At 46.2% G+C, this 19488-nt stretch overlaps 1 protein-coding gene across 8 annotated transcripts in view; it reads right to left on the bottom strand.

Annotated features, from left to right (window-relative positions):
- Nucleotides 1-19488, bottom strand: part of Pknox2 (PBX/knotted 1 homeobox 2) — a 251324-nt gene that overhangs the window by 95427 nt on the left and 136409 nt on the right. The window lies entirely within an intron of this gene.

Here is a 19488-nt window from a genome sequence, read left to right as displayed (position 1 = left end):
AGCCAGGGTAGCAGGGTCATGGGGTGGGAGCTGCACTCTCACAGTGGGCAGCACCTCCAGCCAAGGGCCCCAGCCCTGCACCACACAGAGGTAAATGCATCTTTAACATTAACAGTTCCTTCCTAGTTAACACTAACTTGGGCTCCCTGTAAAAACACATTCGCACCTCAGTAAAGAATGTAATTAACTAGTGACATGACAACAGGAGGAGCGAAGCAATAGCCCAGGCTGGGAGATTCAGTGGTGAAATGGAAATGTAGACATTTGTAACAAGGCTTTCCTGCCTCCCACATGTGCCCGTATGTGTGCACGGCCATGCACACACACCTGTGTGCACACTGCTGAGAGGAGAGGGTGGCAGAGAGATAGCATCTGGGATGCTGAGAGCTTTGAAGTCCCAGATGCAGGAAAGAGGAGGGCTGCAGCATGAGGAGGATGGGCCTGCCTAGGGTGAGCAAGGTGGCTCATGCATTTCCATGAACAACTCACTCATATCCTCAGCCCAGACTCTTTCCAAGAAGGGAAGGATATCGAGTCACATTTGCAGGTCCCCCGAACCCATGCCGAGGAGCCCAAGGATCGGAACTAACCAGAAAGTGGGTGGTTTCTTGAGGGCCAAATTACTCCTCTCTCACTCTCCGCACCCTACTCCTCCTCCATGTGACCATGTTGGTAAACTCTGTGACAACTCCCAGGTCTCTGGCCACACAGGCTGCAAACCCACGTTCTCCCTCCTCTAAGCCCCATGGAATTCTCACTCCCTATCACTATACTTCTCATCCCTTCCTAGTCATGGTGACGATCATCTTTCCTCTTTTCCATTTCCAATGTCGGCAACCAAGAGAGGTCCCTGGCCTTGCCAGTCACAACCCCTCTTTGTCGCCACCATCAGCCCCCAGCATACTGATGTACCACAGCATTCAGACCGAGCTTCCCAGACAGGTGATTCCTTCCACACTTACCATGGGCCCTCTCTATGCCATTCCAGGCACGCCCAACACAGCAGTGAGCACTCGCTCACTCGTTCCTGGCTTACAGCTGGGTCACCACCTTCCCCAGGATTTCCAATGACTCCTGGCTCATAGAAGGCACTCAGCAAACATCTCTGGCGTGCATCAGACTACCCATGGCCCTTTGGGTGCCTGCAGCTGCCTCAGCTACCTTTTGGATTCATCTTCCACCCTGCTCCTAAACACATCTACTCTCCATGCTCTGCACCTGTCCCACAATTTCCCTCTTCTCTCAGTGCTTCAATTCTATATTTCCACCCAACAAAACCATAGCCCAATGGTGGCAAACCTACAGCATGCATGCCACAGAGTCACTGAAACTCTAAAAGGTTCACCATCACCGCCACAGTTATTCTTCAATATTCAACTCAAATAATCTGCAGCTGTCTCTGTGGCCAGAAGTAATTTTTCCTCTTTTGTGTTTCCAAGTAACATGCTGTTTGTCCTGTGAAAGGTCTTGTCACATTCTGTCTCATACTACAGTCATCTTGTATATTTGTCACATCTTTCCAGTAAGTTTCTCTTGGACAGAAACATATATCTGTATAATTTTTCAGTTTGCAAAATACCTTTATGTATAATATCTCCTTTAGTTTTAAACTTTAGGAGTAGGCATTTTACTGTAATCTTTACAAAACAACACATGCTTATTGTAGAAAATAGATAAATAAAGAGACTAAAAGTTAGATGTAATACTATGATACAAAGATGACTACAGCCAATATTGGGAGTGAATTTGTTTTTTCCTGAGAAGAGTACCATACTATGTATATGCTTCAGTAACCAGCCTTTTATATTTACCAACATATTATAAAAAGTTTTCATGTAAGGGAAATATACATTTTAATTTTAATGGCTATATAGTATTGTATCTATGGATGTACTATAATTATTCAGCCAAATTTTTATCATGTTATTTAGATTATTTACAGTTTTTACAGTTATTAAAAAAATACCCATTCTTATAGCTAACTTTTGCACCAGACTTGATCATTTTTCTAAGACAAATAGAAACTTATTGGGCAAATTTTTAGATGTGGACTGGCCAAATCCAAAATACGATTGTTTTAAAGAGGTTTTACAAATTACATGCAGAAAGGTCACATTCTTTTACATCCTATCAGTGGGATATGAGAAATCCCTTTTTCCTTGCCAGGCAGTTGCTCCCATTTTATATATGTGGACAATGAGGTTTAGGAAAGTCAAGCACAGGTCTTGACCAGGAACATGGCCAGCAAGTAGTATCTTCTGACTCTAGATATGTTGTCCCCGACTCCTGCCTTTGTTCTAATATTGCTTACAAATCCAAAAAGCGTGTTGCTGAATCAATGTTGGGATCCTTGAAGGGGATGGCAGAGGTGGATGTGCCCTGAGTGGTGCTGTGAGCCATTCCTTGGAACTTTGCTAATGTCGCTTTCTGGATGTCTTGAGACCAACATGGCAGACTGGCTGTTTTGGGTAGGTCTGTACTATTCTCTCTTTTCCCCTTTCCTCTTCTGGGCAGAAGCAAATTGCTTCAATTCAGGTGTATCATATTAAGAATCTACCATGTGCCCAGGCCTGACCATCCAAAGATGAAACACACACACACACACACATACACACACACACACACACTCTCTCTCTCCTTGACTTCAAGGGGCTCACTGTCAAGTGGGGAAGACAGACAAAAAGGAAGTCATTGTCACCTCAATGTATGCATGATGCTGTTCCTGGCAGTCGACTTCACCATCCCCTCCTTTGCCAAAGCCTGCAGTGGAGGGTGGTCAGGGATGGGGTCAGGGTCAGTCCTGGGGAAGGGAGGAAGCCCTGCCTGCTTTTTGTATCTCCTTCAGCTTCCGTCTCTCATCATACCCTTTCTGGCCCTGCGGGGACAGAGGTGCCCCACCTAAGTCCTCCTGCAGCCACATGTTCCTCATCTTTCTTCTATGGCCACACCTCATAGCACGGGGGAACTGGGACTTCTAGAGAGGAATCACACCAGTGTCAGGGAGGAGAAGTCAGCTGGCTTCCCACCCAGAGATTTGTAAAATGCACATCAGCAAGAAAAAGGACGATCAGAGGTGACATCAGCATGCCCCATGCAGGGTGCTGCTTCAGGGCTACAATCTACCTAGGCTTCTCTTTTCCCAGAACTGACAACCAGCTAGTTCTCCTTGTTTCCCTACTGCCTGGAGAAAGCTTCGAGGCAGAAACCTTGCCTGTAATCTCCTTTCTGTCGCTGCCAGCAATTCTTCTGAGCAGAAGGAGGGCGACTCGCATGTCAGAAAGTATGGAGGAGAATGAAAGACAGTCTGGGGTTGGCAAGGAGAAGGAAACTGCTGATAAGTAGTGGCTGTCCTTCCTAACACAGCCCTCCTCTGGGAGCTACCCTGCCTGGCCCAGAAGAGGGCACCTGCTGAACCTTTTTATACAGTGACAGAGACCCTAGCACATTCTGTTCATCACTATACAGGGTCCTTTCCTCTGAGGGCTATTAGGAAGCCTGCAAAAATATTGCCCAATCCTGGGATGGCCATGAGCCCCACCAACAGACATCATAATAGGCAGGGCCAGGACATGGAGGCAGAGAAAGACACTAGAAATTGCTCCCTGTGTGACTTGATGTGACAGTCCACATGTTTGGAGAACAAGGAAGGAAGCAGGAGCTTCACACTGAAAATAAAGTTCCTTGGGCCCCCACTCCTTCCACAAGAAATATCTCTACCTCTTTAGTTCCCATTAGGATCCTTCCTGCCTGCCCAAGTTCATTTTACTTGGGCATCTCTCATCAGGATGGGCAGGATTCTGAGGAAATGTCTTTGCCTCTTCTGACAACTTACCCAGGACCTTTTGGAGATGAGTAGGACAATTCTAGAATCTCTGGCCAGAGGCCCAAACCAAACCCCTTTTCCTTTTCCTCTGGGGGAGGTGCTCTACCCTGGGATTTATCCCAGGGGCAAAAAGCACCAAGGTCCTTGCCGTACTTGGCCCAAGAGCCTTTTGAAAGAGTCTATCCTCACCCTAAAGCCCACCCAAGGGCTTTTTCTTCTGCAAATGCAGCAATGGCAGTGTGGTTTGCCTGTAAGGACCCGCCAGCATTTCCCAAGGCAGATATCTCTAAGAGTCTTTAGCCTCCTCCCACCCCTGCTGAGGTGAGCAAGCTAAGGAGGCCACCTAGTGCCAGCTCTGCCTGCTATAAGTGTGTTCTGTGACCTTGGACCCTCGCAGGTCTGAGTTCTGTTCCATCATCACCCCTATCATTGACCTTCATCACTGTCATCTGTAAACAAGAAGCTGGGCCCTGACTGGGTGACATTCTCCCATCCTGTTCTCTGAGGACAATTTATTAGCTAGGGAACTCAACTGTCGTCCCGGAGAGGGGCTCCTGGGAAGCTAAAATAGCCCACAGACTTGTTTTCACTGTTCCTTCCCTGTGTGGAAGTCTACAACGGCTTGCCAGGGCCTACAAAAACAAATTTCTTAGCTTCTGTTCTTGTCCTTCATAACCTTCCTGGACCTTCATCTCTTATCTAATCCCCTGCTGCTTTTGAATCTGAATCTTTTCTCCTGCAGTCAGGCTGCCACTGTCCCAACACCAAGGGCACACCCAGTCTGAGTCTCTGTCCCCATCTGGAGGACCTGATGCTCACCCCTCCTCTCAGCATCCACTGCCTACCCAGTCCCCAAAGGCCACCTGCTGTTCTACTTCTCTGTAGACAAAAGATCTGCCTCTGTTTCTCCACTTTATGATTGGGCCTTGATCTTATCCTCTTTTCTGAACTTCTGCTTCTGTGTTAAACTAAGTCTCCTCAATGGCACCATACACTTTTGAGGACCACCTGTGTCTCTATTTCTCTTATTCCCTCCATATATACCTTGGTTAGCACTGTGCCCATGAAGATCATTGAAAGTATCCTTACCACATGGAGAGTAGTCACTACTAGAAAATATTAACTCAGATCAATGTGAATCAGTTCAGTAAAGAGTTTTCCTATTTATTTATTACATTCATTGCCAAAGGCATTATAATTCTCCATAATTCAATTCTTCATATGTCCCTGAGTTGAGAGCATTTGCCTGAACTGTGAATTATTTCACATGCTTCCTGCACTAATCTTAAGTGAATGTGGGAGAGATTGTACAGTGGAGTGAGAGCAGTCAAACTGGGATTCAGATCCCAGGTCTATCTCTGCCTCACTGTGTGATCTGTGTATGTCGCACAGTGATTGTTTTCTTATTTCTGTAAAATGGGACTAGTGATATCTAACTCACAGGGAGTTTCTTAGGATTTCATATTGTATCACACACACAATGGGCTTAGTGGCTAGTAAAGGGCTCTGCAGTGACACAGACTAAGCCTTTAATAGATGATGACTATTGTCATTCATGATAATGCTAGTAGTAATAGTACATTTAGATCTTGCTTAGTAAAACCCTAATCCTTCAAGATTCAGCTGTCCAAAGTTTTCTTTCTCAAGGCCACCCTTCCCCATATAGGGCTGATAATTCTCTCTTTTCTGTTCACCGAATAACTTGGACCATCATCTAAAATAAAAGTCCAAAGTTCTTAACCATATCATGGAATTATTACCATTTGTTCTTCTATGTGTCCTTCTATGAAACTCTGAGTTTCCAGAGCCAAGGACTAAGTATTCTCTATTTTGCTTCCATCTCTGGACTACTCAATGGGTGTTTATGAAACAAGGGACTGGATGGATAAGCAGGGATGCCAAAGGCAATCAAGAGACCTGGCTGGCGTTTGACCAGATGCAGATTTTCTCTGTCTGGAGAAATAGGCTAGGACTGGGAATTTATCAGGGATAGTGATTATGCCTTTTAAACTCAACCAGGACCAGCCTCCAAATTCAAAGTCCCTTACCTTGCCTTGGGGGATTTTCTTCCTTGGGGAAATTTCAGTTCCATCAGAAGACTTTGACCTTGAAAACCTACAAATCCCTGCCTGTTACCCCCCTCTTTATCCCACTCTCTCTTCCACTGTTCCCTGCCTGCCATTCCTTTCCCCTGCAGTCAGGACTGGCCCCACTCCAGCCCCCTGTTCCTTCTGTTAACAAGGCTGCTGGATGACCTTGGGTTCTGAGGCAGCCTCCTCCAGAATGCATCTTGGTACCAGCTAAACATTTCTTTTCCTGCCCCTACCCCAGTTGAGCGAGCTACATCTCTCTCCTCTCCATCTTCGCCACCACTCTGTAGCTCAGCAGTAGCCTAACCATCTCTCTGATACTTAGCCCATCCTCTGGATGCCAGCCACAAGGATAGTTCCAGCAGTTTAGCACGTCCTATGCACAGTTTTCTTAGCCCTTATCTTGCCAAATTGTGGTTGTCAGTGTACAATCTGTCTACCCCCACTGATTATATAATCCTAAACACAATCTCAAACCCATATCTCTATATGTATTTTGTATATACCAAGTGATCAATAAAGATTTGTTGGATTGAAGAGGTATATAAAGGTATATGTTCCAAAGAGGTCAGACAAAGCATATAACACACCTTGTGCTAATCTCCTTAATAAGGAATAATTCTATCAAGTTTAGTATTAAATCCTTAGAATCACTCTATGAAGTAGATATTATCAGTCCCACTTTTATAAAGGGGAAACTGGTTAGAAAGGTTAAGTGACTTGTCTGAAGTCACAAAGCCAGTCAAGAGTCCAAGGGTTTTATTGTGGCCTCCTTGAAGCAGCTCTGTGGCACCTGCCTACCTGCCCACCTGTCTGCCTAGCCAGAGAAAAGGTGTCAAGAGGCTGAGCTGTTCTGCCTCGCTAGGGAAATAAACAAGAAAAATTTTTCTTCTCATCATTTGGTGAGCTGGTGACATTTCATTTGACAAAGAGTCTAGGAAAAGCCTCTCCTGGGACTAGTTTTGGGACCAAGCTCTGATAATATTGCTTTATTGAAAAGAGATGCTAGGAACTGAGCTCCGGATGGCCTTTTACATGAAGTAATTTATGCAGGAAATGAGAAATATATATATTTTAAAGAAACACACACTGATCTATACATAGTCACAAAGAGAGAAGTAAGGACAACACACGCACACATGAACATGCATATACATACACACATAAAGAAAACCCCAGCTTCTCAAGGGCACAGGTTCTGGTGCATGTCCACAGTCACGTCTGCACACACAGTGACAAGCCAAAAGATTCCAAGTCAAAGGAATACACAGCCCATGCATACGTCCACGTACAACGCAGTCTGACAGCTCTGACTTTCCCTTCCTTGCCTTCCAGGGGAAATTGCAATTTTCCCCACACATGTAAATTTCAGTCATTAAGGAAGGCAGAGGAAGCATGACATTGAAGAGATTAATCTCTCTGTGCCCCTGTGTTTCTCAGGGTCGTGCTTCCTCCCTGTGATCCACTTCACATGGAGATGGTGTCGACCCAACGACCTGCTGCCCAAGGCACAGCCCCCACTCAGGAAGATTTATACCCAGTGCCTCAAGGAGCCACAAGCATAACCTGCTCGGAGGAAAGCAGAGGAAGGATAACAAGGAAGGAAAATGAAATGTTCATAAGATTCTCGTTCAGATGCCACTCAGAAATAGATCTCAGAAATGGAAGGGAAGGGAAGAGGATTTCATTCAAAACACCTCCTTCCCCAGGCTGTTTTAGAAGGGTTGGGATTTGCAAGGATATTTGAAAGTCAGGAATTCCCTCCTAGCCATGCTGATTTTTGACCTGGACTCAAAGCAGAGTCTAGGATCCCTGTTCCTATAGAGTTGGCACTTGAAAATTCAGAGGCCAGAAATTCCACTGGGACTGGAGGCAGCTGGCTTCTATCCAGAATTCTGGTTGATCTGGGCCTCAGTTTTCCATCTGTAAAATGAGAAAGTTAGGACCGGATGGTCACTTTCCCCATGGTCTGTATCAGGAGCCACCTTGCTCTGCCTTGGTTAATAAGACTTTGCACACCTCTGAATTTGTAGGATGACTTATATATCCCAAAACATGTCCAGCCATATCCATTAGCTTTTTGTTTAAACTTCACAACAACTGTGAAGTTAGTGGTACACCCATTGTACAGAAAGAATAATCAAAACTAAGTCTTAAGTGTCTTGGTTAAGGTTACAAAAAGAATCACTACTGATTTAAATGATATGTAATTGCTTCCTATTTAAAAACAAACCGGCTCAGCGACCAAATGAGGACTCTGCCTGTTCTCACTCTGGTGAGCCAGATCTCTGCATTCCTTATTGTTAGTTGTTTGTGAGAGAAGGTGAGTCAGAGACTACCCTATGAGCTTAATGTTATTCAAGCTGAGCAACAGTGTCCTAATGTCATTATTAACATTAAACCCATCACTAAATCACACACACACAAAATAAAATAAAATAAAAACAAACTGCAGGGCTGGGGATTTAGCTCAGTGATTCTGGTGCCTGCCTCACAAGCACAAGGTCCCAAGTTCAATCCCCAATACCAAATTTAAAAAAAGAATATAAAAACAAACTGCAGCAAAATACAGCTTGAAAACCCTGGAGTTTGTGTTGAAATATATTTATTCTTTCTATTGCCAAGGTCAGATATATTAAATAATAACTGTAATTTTAAACCTTCTGCTGGCTTTTTTCTTGGTGTAGGGTGGAGGCCCAGGGCAGATAGCCCTTTCGTTTAAGAAAAAGATTGAACCCTCTTTTGGCTACTAAAAAGAGAGGTGTAGTCTGAAATTAGAAAGATGAAAGAAAAGGAACTAAATTGTTATTCATTCATTCAACACGTGTTTATTGAGTGTCTGCTATGTGCTGCAAACTATTCATACTTCTGAATAGAAGTGATAAAACCCCTCAGCATGCATAAGGCTTGAATTCTGACTGGCAACAAGACATTCAACAAGTTACATAAATAAAATACACAGAATGCCAAAGAATGTTAAGGGCAAAGGACAAAAGGTAAAGGAAAGGGAGTGAAATATTAGGAGTTTAAAGTCCCCTGCGGGCCAACCCCTCCCCCAGCTTCCTGGGGAAAACAGGCCAAGGTCTCAAAGATAGATGGGTGTAAAACAACTCAGGGCAGAAGGAGACAAAAAGGTTTTGATTGGAAAGCAGGCCCCAGGGAAAGGTGGAGGCCAGACTGCACAAGAGAAAGTGGGCAACGGGAAACTCCCCATACTGGGGCTAAGAGGGGAAGGGTAAGAGGTTCTCTGGCATGCAGAGTTTACCTTCTTCTTGCTCCATGCCAAGTCTCCCCTGTCAGCTCCCCAGGCTTGCACTAGAAAGAGGTGAGGAGCCACTTGTACCCAAAATCTCAAGAATGTAGACAAAAACAGCAATGCAGACTGCGCCTTGTCAAGCCACACTGGGGCCTGAGACTGAAGATCAATAACATTGCCCTGTCTTCGTGCATACACTTATGGAAATATCTCCTGTATCCTATAGATATGTACAATTATTATGGGTCAGTCAAAAATTTTTAAATTTTAAATATTTTGCTTGTCATGCATTTTTGCTATTAACTGATTTTTAAAGACTATTGCATTAAATTATTTCACTTGATTACTGAGTTTCTGGGATTCCCTTAATCCTTAAATTCTGTGCCCGAGGTGAGCGAGTCCTAGCAAACCTTGCTCCATGTCTTCAGTAAACACTGTATATTAAAGTGGCTGTGCAGTGGGAAGAAGAGAAGAGGCCAAGTCCCCGAATGCGAAATCCATGCAAGAAGCAAGAAGGAGGCCCTGCAAGCAAGACAAAGAAGGGTGAACAGGATGTCTTCACGGGATGTCACCAGAGGAATCTAAGCACCCAGCCTCTCCTGGAACCTGGGGAAGCTGTGGGCTTTCTGCACTGTGGGAGGAAATCCCAGGCTGATCTATTAGGTCAATGGGAAGGTGATTGCTCACTCCTGAAGAGTTGGGGGCTATCAGAGTGATGGCAGATGGCTACTCCTCAACCTTTCCAGCCCTGCAGACAAGCATCCTGCAATGATTAAGCTGTGAAGGTGCCATAGGTGATGGGGAGCTCTAGGAGTGAGCTCTGGGCTCTGAAGCATTAAACCTCTGAAAGCATCTGCCCTGCTCTGGTTGGGGTGAGGTGTGGAAGACGTCATTAATTGCTTTTACTCCACGGGAAAGGCAAAGACCAGCTCCTTGTTACTGTGTCCACCAGAAAGAAGGTGAGGCCCCTCAGCACCCTTAGAAGGACAGGCCAAGGTGTGGGGGTTAATGTAGAACAAAAGGGAAGATTCTGGAAGGATGAATACTGCTCTCTGACATGCCACCAAGGGAGGGCCCAGGCGCCAAGCCAATTCTCTGTCCTTACTTACTATGGCTCCCTGCTTTTCTCCAGCACCCTCCAACCCCGACAATAAATCCTAGGCCCTCATTTGATTCATTTCTATGCTCAAAAGTCTTACTATTTTTTAAAAATAAGACATCTCCTGCTGAGCAAGCGCAAGGACCCGAGTTCAATCCCCAGTACCATAAATAAATAAATAAATAATTTAATTAATTAATTAAAAAAATAAAAATGACATTTTGGCACTTGTAGTTGAGACCTTTCATGACATTAATCCTACCTAACTTTCCAGGGTTATCTCTTATGACGCTGATTCAGTCCCTGGAGGGTAGGGGTTGACAGATTGCACTGCTGTGGTCTAAGTGTATCCCTCTTCAATTCAGGGAGTGATTATGTTCCAAAAGTTCTACCCTTACGAAAGGTTGAAGGGAGCTTTCTGGCTCTTCCACCATGTCAGGAAACACAGAAGGCAACATCTATGAGGAACAAGCCCTCACCAGACATGGAATCTGCTGATACCTTGCTCCCGCCTCCAGAACTGAGAAAAATATATTCCTATTATTTAAAAGCCACTCAATCTAAGGTATTTTGTTATATTTGCCCACATGGACAAAGGCATACACTCATGAACCAAATCTAAGGCTGCTTGCTCCTGTAAATAAAGTTTTATTGGCACACAGCCACACCCACTTGTTGACTATTGCCTCGTTGACACTTTCCTGGCATGGTTGAGTACAGTAGTTTTACAGTAGCAGAGTTGAATACTTGCAACATAAAACTGAAATACAGAAAGTTTGCTGACCCTAGTCTAGGTTATGTTCAACTACAGTCTCTATCTCCTACACCCCACCTCCTCCCTGGTCCCCCCAGGCCTTTGCTTGTTCCTAGGTTGGGAACCTATGCTCTCATAGCTGAAATGCAGCTCATTCCTCAAGGACTCAGCTCAAATATTACTCATTTTGTGAGTTCCTCAATTCCCACAAAGGCTCATTCCTACCTCTTTATAGCATGTACATTCATTCTTAGAGTGACCGCCTGATTTATCACTCACACTGGAATAACCAAGAGAAGGACGAAGAGAGAGAGTGATTCCTAACTCCACAGCAACTCCAAGTTTTGACTGCAACCATCCCTGGCCCTGTGGGTCCCACGGTGGCTCTAGTCTTGGTGCTTGTTTCCTTCTGTCTTTTCTTGGTGGACTGCTTACTTCTCTAGCTTCCCCTAGCAGGCAGCATGCTGAAGGGCCAGGACAATGTGGGGAGTTTTTAATACTTAGAGTGTCCTTGTGCAGAGAATATGATCAGTTAATATTGGTTGAAAGAAAAGAAGGCAAGGCTCTGGCCTTAAGCACTTTCTTTAAGAGCAGCAAGGTGGAATAATGAAGGATGAGGGAGCCAGCAGGTTGGTGGAGAGGACAGACTTGCAGTCATGGAGGGTGTATGGTTGCATTTTCTTATGGGTGCTTGTGTGCCCAGCTCCATGGGCCATTATGTGCCTGGGACATCCAGGGTAATCTCACCTTTCTGGTTCCCTGCAGCCATCACCTTCCTGCTCCCAGCCCTGCCAACCCATTCTCTCAGCAACTTGCCCTTCTGACATCTGGTCTCAGAGGCTGGGCCATGTCTCCTGTTCTGCAGGGTCCCCTGTGCACCCAAATGCTGGATTAGAATGGCCAAGGTGGTCATGACAGCCCAAATCTCTGCTGTGTTAGGTAGGAAAGGAAGAGAGCCAACTCAAGGATCATAGCCTATGCTTGTGAATTTCACCTGAGGCTGAATGCCATGACCAGAATTTAGATATGCATCTCTCTTTATAAGGCTCCAGCACATTCTATAGACTTCAGCTCACTAAAGTGGAGATGGGAAGCAGCAAGGGACAAATGACCCATTTAACATTCTCAGCACTCCCCATCTGCTCTCCACAAAACAGCCAGATTTGAAGTGAGAATCTCTTTCCATTATACCCCTGCAACTCCCATGTTTCAAACATATCACTAGTTTCCCAATCCTCTGGAGATCAGCACCCAAATCTGTACAATGGCCACAAAAGTCAGATGAAGTCTGGTCCTTTCAACCTCTCCAGCTCTTCTGGCTGCTTTTTGCTTTCCAGACACCAAGGCTTTGCTTCTTCCTACCACAGGGCCTTTGCACAAGCTATCACAGCTCCCTGCAGATACTCTTTCCTCATCTACCCTCAACTAGTAGCAGCCTGCTTTGTTTTCACATCTTGACTGAAGGGGAACTATACTGAATTCTCCAACCAAGTAAGTCTTCTTTGTTACATTTCGTTTCTTATGCACTTGGTTAAGTTTGCAATTATATATCCATTTATGATTATTTGAGTAATGCCAGTTTTCCTCATTAGGCTGTAAGCTCCACGTGGGCAGGGACCCAGGCTAGCTTTGTTCACCTTGAATCCCCAGCACCAGGTAGCCTTTCAAATACTGGTTGAAATATCATCTTCACCAATCTAAGTCAAAGGCTGGGAAGGTAACCTCTGACCTCTTGTCTGTGTGGTAAAATAAAGTGATTGGAAGTAAAATCTAGGGGTTAAATTCCCCTTTCTTCTCACCCTACACTTGCAGCTCTTTCTCCTTATCCTTCTTGCAAAAGATGTCTTTAGAAGCCCAGTACAGGGAAGGTCACATGATGAAGGTGAAACAGGCCCAGGCCCAGGTCAAGACAGGCAGCAAATGCAGACAGGCCAGTGTTAGGGCAGAAGGACAACCAATAAAGAGCCTGAGCCAGGACCAGCTGGTGACCAGCGGTCTTGAATCCTCCACCAGCCTTCCCATACTAGGCTCGACAGGAGCACCAAAGAGCCAGTTCACACCCGAGGTTCTCTCTCCGTCCCTTCCTGCTATGGTTTGAATGTTCCCTTCCCAAACTCATGTTGGAATTAAATTGCCACCATAGCAGTATTGAGAGAAGGCCTCCAAGAGGTGATTAATCCATGCATGCTCTGCTCTCAGCACTGGATCAGTGCTGTTGTTGTGGGAGTAGGTTTGTCACTGTGAGAGTGGGCTCCTGATAAAGGAGGAGATCAGCTGATTTCGCTCTCTGTCCTGAACATGCTACCTTGCCCTCCACCATGTGATGGCACAGAACAATGCCTTCACCAGATGTGTCCTCCCTCTCTTGGACATTCCAGCCTTTAGAACTGTGAACCAAATAAACTTCTATTTTTATTAAGTATCTAGTCTGTGGTGTTCTATTACGCAATAGAAAAAGGACTAAGACCCTTCCTTCCCTCCCTCCTCTATGTGTTGTTGCAGTAGTGTTCTTCTCTGTAGGGACAGCTTGCCCCGATTACTATGCCATTTCCTCTAGGATAGGGGCTGTTCCTTCTATGTCTTTGAGCTCCCACAGCCAGGGTACCAGGTCAGCACACAATCAAGACTGACACTTCCTGCTCTTACCCAGAGGATGGGCCATGTAGGGGGACCTGCCTGGGGTGCAGAGCCAGAGACGAACTTTAGGCCCTGGGACCAGGGTGCTGCAGGGAAGCCATGGGGCCTGCGGAGAGTCAGCTCTTGGGTGAGAGTAAGGCCTTCTATGCCCAGCCCACTGCTGGACTGAAGCTGCTGCCTGGGAGCCTGGAGCAGATCAGCTCCCACTTTCAGGTCTGCAGAGAGACACACCCTTGGCCTGGTGTTCACTCAGCCTGCTGCATGCTAGCCCAGCCGCAGCTGACAGCTGCACCCCTGGGTGGGGCTGAGCAGGAGACCCCCGAAGGCTCTGACCAGAGAAAAAGCACAATAGTTGCCCCCGTGCTGGTGCCAAGCCTACTCTCTGTGAGGAGGCCTCTCTGCGCTGGGCCAATAAATAATAGAAAGTCCAAGGCCCGAGGTAACATACTCATGCTGCTGAGCCTCGGGCAGGCTGGTGGAACAGCCCATCAGGTCAGGAGCACAGGGATTAATAACGCATCAATTTTAATGCAAGGAGAGGATTTTTTTTTTCTGCTTCACAAACAGCAAAGTGAATGTTTGAGCATCCTGGCAGGGGGTTAATGAGGACTCTGATTAGTTATTCGAATTTCTCCACACTGCCTCAATCCATCCTCCCAGAGAGGAGAACAGGAGGCGGGGTGGGGGGGGGCACTGCACAGAGAGGCTGGGAAGAGAGGATCCTCCTGTCTTTGAGCAGGTTTCAGCCTGAGGAAAACTGCAGCCTACCTCCCCCCAGCCCACCCTATACACACTGCGGCAGAATCAAGAGCTGATAAAGGCCTGGAGAGGACTGGTCCAGCCCCTGGTTTGGGAGACCAGGGTGGTGTTGACTCATTACAGAGAGCAGTAAGAGTTCTCTGACCAGACCCTGCCTATCTAGGGTTTCTGCTACCCCACATTCCCTTCCTGCATGCCCTGTTCCCCAACCCAAAGTGAACATCCTTACTTTCCCTGAGGGAGGCTGCAGATATGGGTTAATCCAATGTCTAGCCAGAGCTGTCCTTGGGGCAGGGGACCAAGAGGCATCCTCACTGGAAAACTCTGCCTTTTGGCCCAGGCGATTTGCCTAGGGCAGAGCGGGGTAGGCCAAGGAGGGGGAAGTGAAAGGGATGGTGACGGCTTCTCAGCGGCACCCCCAGATCAGGAGCAGCACTGTCTCCCTGGTCCCAGGCTCTGAGGCAGCTGAAGTGTGAGATCATCAGCTCCCACTGCCAGGGCCTCCTGCAACCCCCTCTCCCTCCAGCTGACTCCAGTTTAGGGATGGATCCTGCTCATCTGGCCTGGCATGGAGGGCACGAGAGGGCCAAAAGCCCTGGAGAAGCAGCTTTTCTGTTCTCAGGGAGAGAAGTTGCCAGGCCATCTGGACACATGCTCCAAGTCTTCCCTACATCACGGTGCAGATGGACATCTGAGCACAAGCTCCCCACACCCCTGCCCACTCCAGTCCCTAGCCCATCTGCTGCAGTCCAGAGCGGGATCCAAACCTGCCATGGTGACATCATGGACGAGTGACATGATGGCGAAGACATCACACTGCAGGGGTTCTAAGATCATCTCAGTGTCACTGAAGTCCCCCAAATGCGCCCCACTGGAGGTTCCTGAGACCTGCCCATCTTTCGACTCCAAATTCTCAAACTGCATCCTGAGATCTCTTTATCAACTCTCCCCGAGGTCAAGGTTGCCGTCCTCTTCACACCTATGGCTTCCTTGAGTCCTCTGGGGATTTACAAATGGTCCTGCATGCCAGAACCTCAGCTATTCTCATTTATTCAGAACGACACAGCCAGAATCTGCTGAGGGATTGCTGTGTGCAGGTCACTATGTCCAGTGCTCCATGCACCCAGATCCCAGGGGCCTACACTCGGGCCTCTGAGGCTGTACTAACACATATCTGTGCTCCAGCCTGGTGCTATCCTACAGAACATTCTGTAATGATGGAAATGTCCTATCGGCACCTGCTAACACTGCAGACTCCACGTGGCTGTGGAGCACTTGAATTATGCTCGGTGTGACTGAGTTACTGAATTTTTAGTTTAATTTAATTTGCTATCTAAGTTCATTGGCCTGTTAGTGGTCCTGTATTAGACAGCACAGATTCAGAGGACTCATGCAGGCAACACACTCAGTACCACATTGTTAGCAGAGAGCATGGCTGGGAATCAGACTAGGTTTGTCTGCTTTGAGGGCACACATGCTCTTCTATGGTGTGGGGCTCTGAAGCATTGTCATCAAAGTGCCAGCAGAAACGAAGGTAGGGACATGGAGTGCAGGCAGCATGTCTGCGGGGCTCCTATGTTGCCATGTGGCACTAGGTCTGTGAGGATGGGAGGGAACGTTGAGGGGAACAATGATGAATAAGACCCCATCTCTGTCTTCCAGGTGCTTCTAAATCAATTGGAGGGAAAAATAAATTCGATTTGGGCTAAGAAGTTCAATGCAAAACTGAATGGAGTAGGATGCCAGCTGGATGTCCCATAGCACCTGCCCCCAACTCAACCCTGCCCAGCTACAGGGTCCATTCTGTCCATCACACCCAGTCTTCCCAGGGTTGGTTTCTCCTGTGTTCCTCTCTTTGGATGAATGGCACCACCATTGTTGCAGGAGTTCAATAAGGAAACTGGTGAAGCCTTCAACCTCTTTTCCCTCCCTCCTGTTATTCCTCATACCTCAGTGACACCCCGATAGTTCTTCCTAAATACTCCCTCCCTCCCATCCTGCCATCTGTACTCCCTGCTGCCCGATGGATGGCTGCACACAGGCCTAATGGGGCCTTGGCTTCCTGTGCCTCCTCATCACCATCTGCTCTTAGCCTCCTTGAGAGCTCAGGGTGCTTTCTTGTGCCTCTGTTCTTTGCCTCCACTGCATCCTTTCCTGGAACACCCAATCCTGCCTAATCTCCTGGGACCTCCACCTGTTCCTATGGACTCAGCTCAGGCAACCTTCCCTTGGAAGCCCTTCCAGAGCAGCCTTTGCCCGTGGCAGATGGGGACCTCCAGCTGTGCTCTTCCACAACCCTGAGCATACTTGTTGTTTTGATGCCACTTACCCTACTGAACTGTAATTATGGGCATGTGTGTCTCTCCTACCTGATGACATTCTTTGAGGTCAGATGGTGGATTTGTCTTTCTTGTGCTCAGAGTGCCTGTGTATGTGTAGGAGGAGATAGGGAGCGTGCAAGTCTGTCTGCACTGTGTTTATCTTTGCAGGCCCACCACTTTCTCCTCTCTGTTCCCTCACCCCTCCACAAAAGACCCTGCTCTGCATGGAGTGGTTTGCAGGGAAAAGCACCCAAGAACATTCCCAAGTCACCTTACAGCCTGCCCTCCCCAGGCATGGCAGGAAGGTTCCCCACAGAACCTAGTGTTTCCATAAGAGCTCTGGTGGGTGTCCAAGACAGACTCAGCATCAGCCTGCTTCAGCCCCTATCAAAATGGATTCGGCTCTGTAACCTCCAAATTGCCCCCTCCCTGTGCCATGGGCCTCCCCAGTTCCGACCCCTGCCAGGCACATTATTAACTTATGACTGTCAGGTGCTGCACATCGTAAACCTCAGTTTCGTAGCAAGGCAGTTACTGCATGGTGTGTGGATCTGAAGCCAGACTACGTTACCATCATCCTTACTCCACTCGTACTTCCCCATTTATAAAGCAAGGCTTTCCACAGGTTCTCATCTGATCCACAACACTCCCTTATGGAAGGAGGGGAGCTAAGGACAATTCCCATTTTACAGACAATGAATGGAAGAGCAGAGCAATTAAGAAACTCATCTGATCTCAAATGTTTGGTCCTAGATTCACACTTAGATTCAGAATTTTCATTGTAAGCTCAATGTTCAATTTACCGGGAGAACAGTATTATCAAGTTGTTTTATTTTATTTAAAAAGGGTTAAAGAGGAAGAGTAGGTTTGGAGGAGGTGCTGATAGGTCTATTTGAGAATGCATTGTATTCAATGTTTTGATGGGACCCCGCATAGGAAAAGCTTGAAAGGAGTGTCCAGGGATGTACTACACCCCCAGTCTACCATGTAGTCTTCCCACACCTGTTGTTCCCTAATACCATCTCATTTCTTTAGCCTTGTGCCCTCTGGAAGGACTTTACAGACTTCTTTACACCAGGAACTTCTGCTCTTCTACCCAGACTTCAGAACCACTTCAAATGCTACTTCCTTCATGAATCTTCCCTGGATCTTCCCAGGCAGCCCTGCTCTCTTCTCTCTTTGGGTTCACACAGCACTTTGCATATCCAGGATTCTAACTTTGTTCCTTTCTATTTATGGCTAGGGTATTTGTGAGTCTACCTCCTCCATGGGGTCTAAGGCAGGGATAATTCTGGTTCACTTTTGTGTCACTCACAGTGTCTAGTAGCATGCCTTGGATATGAGAAATGATTTAAAAATTGATTGGGTTGAGCCAGGCTTGCTTGCACATGCCTGTAATCCTACCACTCTGGGAGGCTGAGGCAGGAGGATTGCAAGTTTGAGATCAGCCTGGGCAACTTGCGACTTAGTGAGACCCTGGGGATATAGCTCAGTGCAAAGGCTCTGGGTTCAATTCCCAGTACCAGTTTAAAAAAAAAAGGTTGTGTTGAATTGTGTCTCCAAGGAGAACTATAAGGTTTAACCCCTATCTTCCTAATGGGAAATGCTAAATGTAGTGAGTATCACATCTTTGTCGAAATCTCCATTTCCAAACCTGAGCTTTGTGATGATCTAAAAGCACATGTACAAAAGATGGAAGGAGGGGTTATAAATAAGAATAACACAAAAGAGTAGCTGAAACCTGTTGGAAGTGTTGTGGAAAAGCCAAAGACATAACTAACTGGAGTCTGATAATACCTCCTGCTCTACACCTACACACACTCCCTTTCTCCTCTCTCTCTTACAAAGCAATACTTGAAGCAAAATGAGAAGAAAAAAATAATAAGGGATCGAGGCAGCTACTGCCTGGGGCAGACATGAGGTTACCAGATAACAGAAGGAAAGCAAATGATTTAACTCCCACTTTGCTTTGTGTTTTTCAAGGACAATGATCATGAAACCAGAAAGATAATTTTAAAACAGTTCAAGTTTGAGATAGGTGAGGGGATGGTAAACTCAAGGCTGAGGATACCAGCAAATTGCACCCTAGAGTGTGCAACGAACTTAAAGGTGGGATTTTAGAACCATTGTTAGTTATTTGTGAACCAATGGAAACAAGTAGTGCTTAAAAACAGAAATAGGCAAAAGTTGACTATTTTCATAACATGGCAAAGATCAGATTCTGGAAGCTACCTGACAGTGCTTGACATTAACTGCCAACAAAAAAATTCTAAATTGTTTTGTTTATAAAATGAAGAAGGAATGATCAAAACCCAGAATGGCTTCATTGAAAAACTGTCCTGTCAAACTAACTTTATTGTCCTTAAAAATAAAACAGAATTTCTAGATTGGTAGACAAAGAAAATATTGAAGAGTAGCTTTATTTCAGCAAGACACATAATCAAAATCTTCTATGACATCCTGAATAAAACAGGAGGGGAAAACAGGTAGGTGATTTTTTTAAGCTAGAAGAATGATTGCCCTCAATTGGTTTTGAGGAGTAGATTTCATGTATGGAAGGAAGTTTTCATGTTCAAGTAACCAGCTCTGTACCATTGAGCAATTTTTACCAAAGGCCTGCATAACGTAGTAAAAGGTACACTTTTCATTCCACACACTGGAGAGGACAGTTCATGTACTTAAAGAGAAAAAAGATTGAGAAAGAGCTTGCAAGGCAGAAATGACAGGTAGGAAGCAAGGGGAGAGATGA

The sequence above is a fragment of the Heterocephalus glaber genome, unplaced genomic scaffold (assembly GCF_053883595.1).
Source record: "Heterocephalus glaber isolate CG9 unplaced genomic scaffold, H.glaber_assembly_v1.0 deba00000006, whole genome shotgun sequence".
In the NCBI taxonomy this organism is placed as follows: domain Eukaryota; kingdom Metazoa; phylum Chordata; class Mammalia; order Rodentia; family Bathyergidae; genus Heterocephalus; species Heterocephalus glaber.
This window is presented reverse-complemented; position numbering and strand designations above follow the sequence as displayed.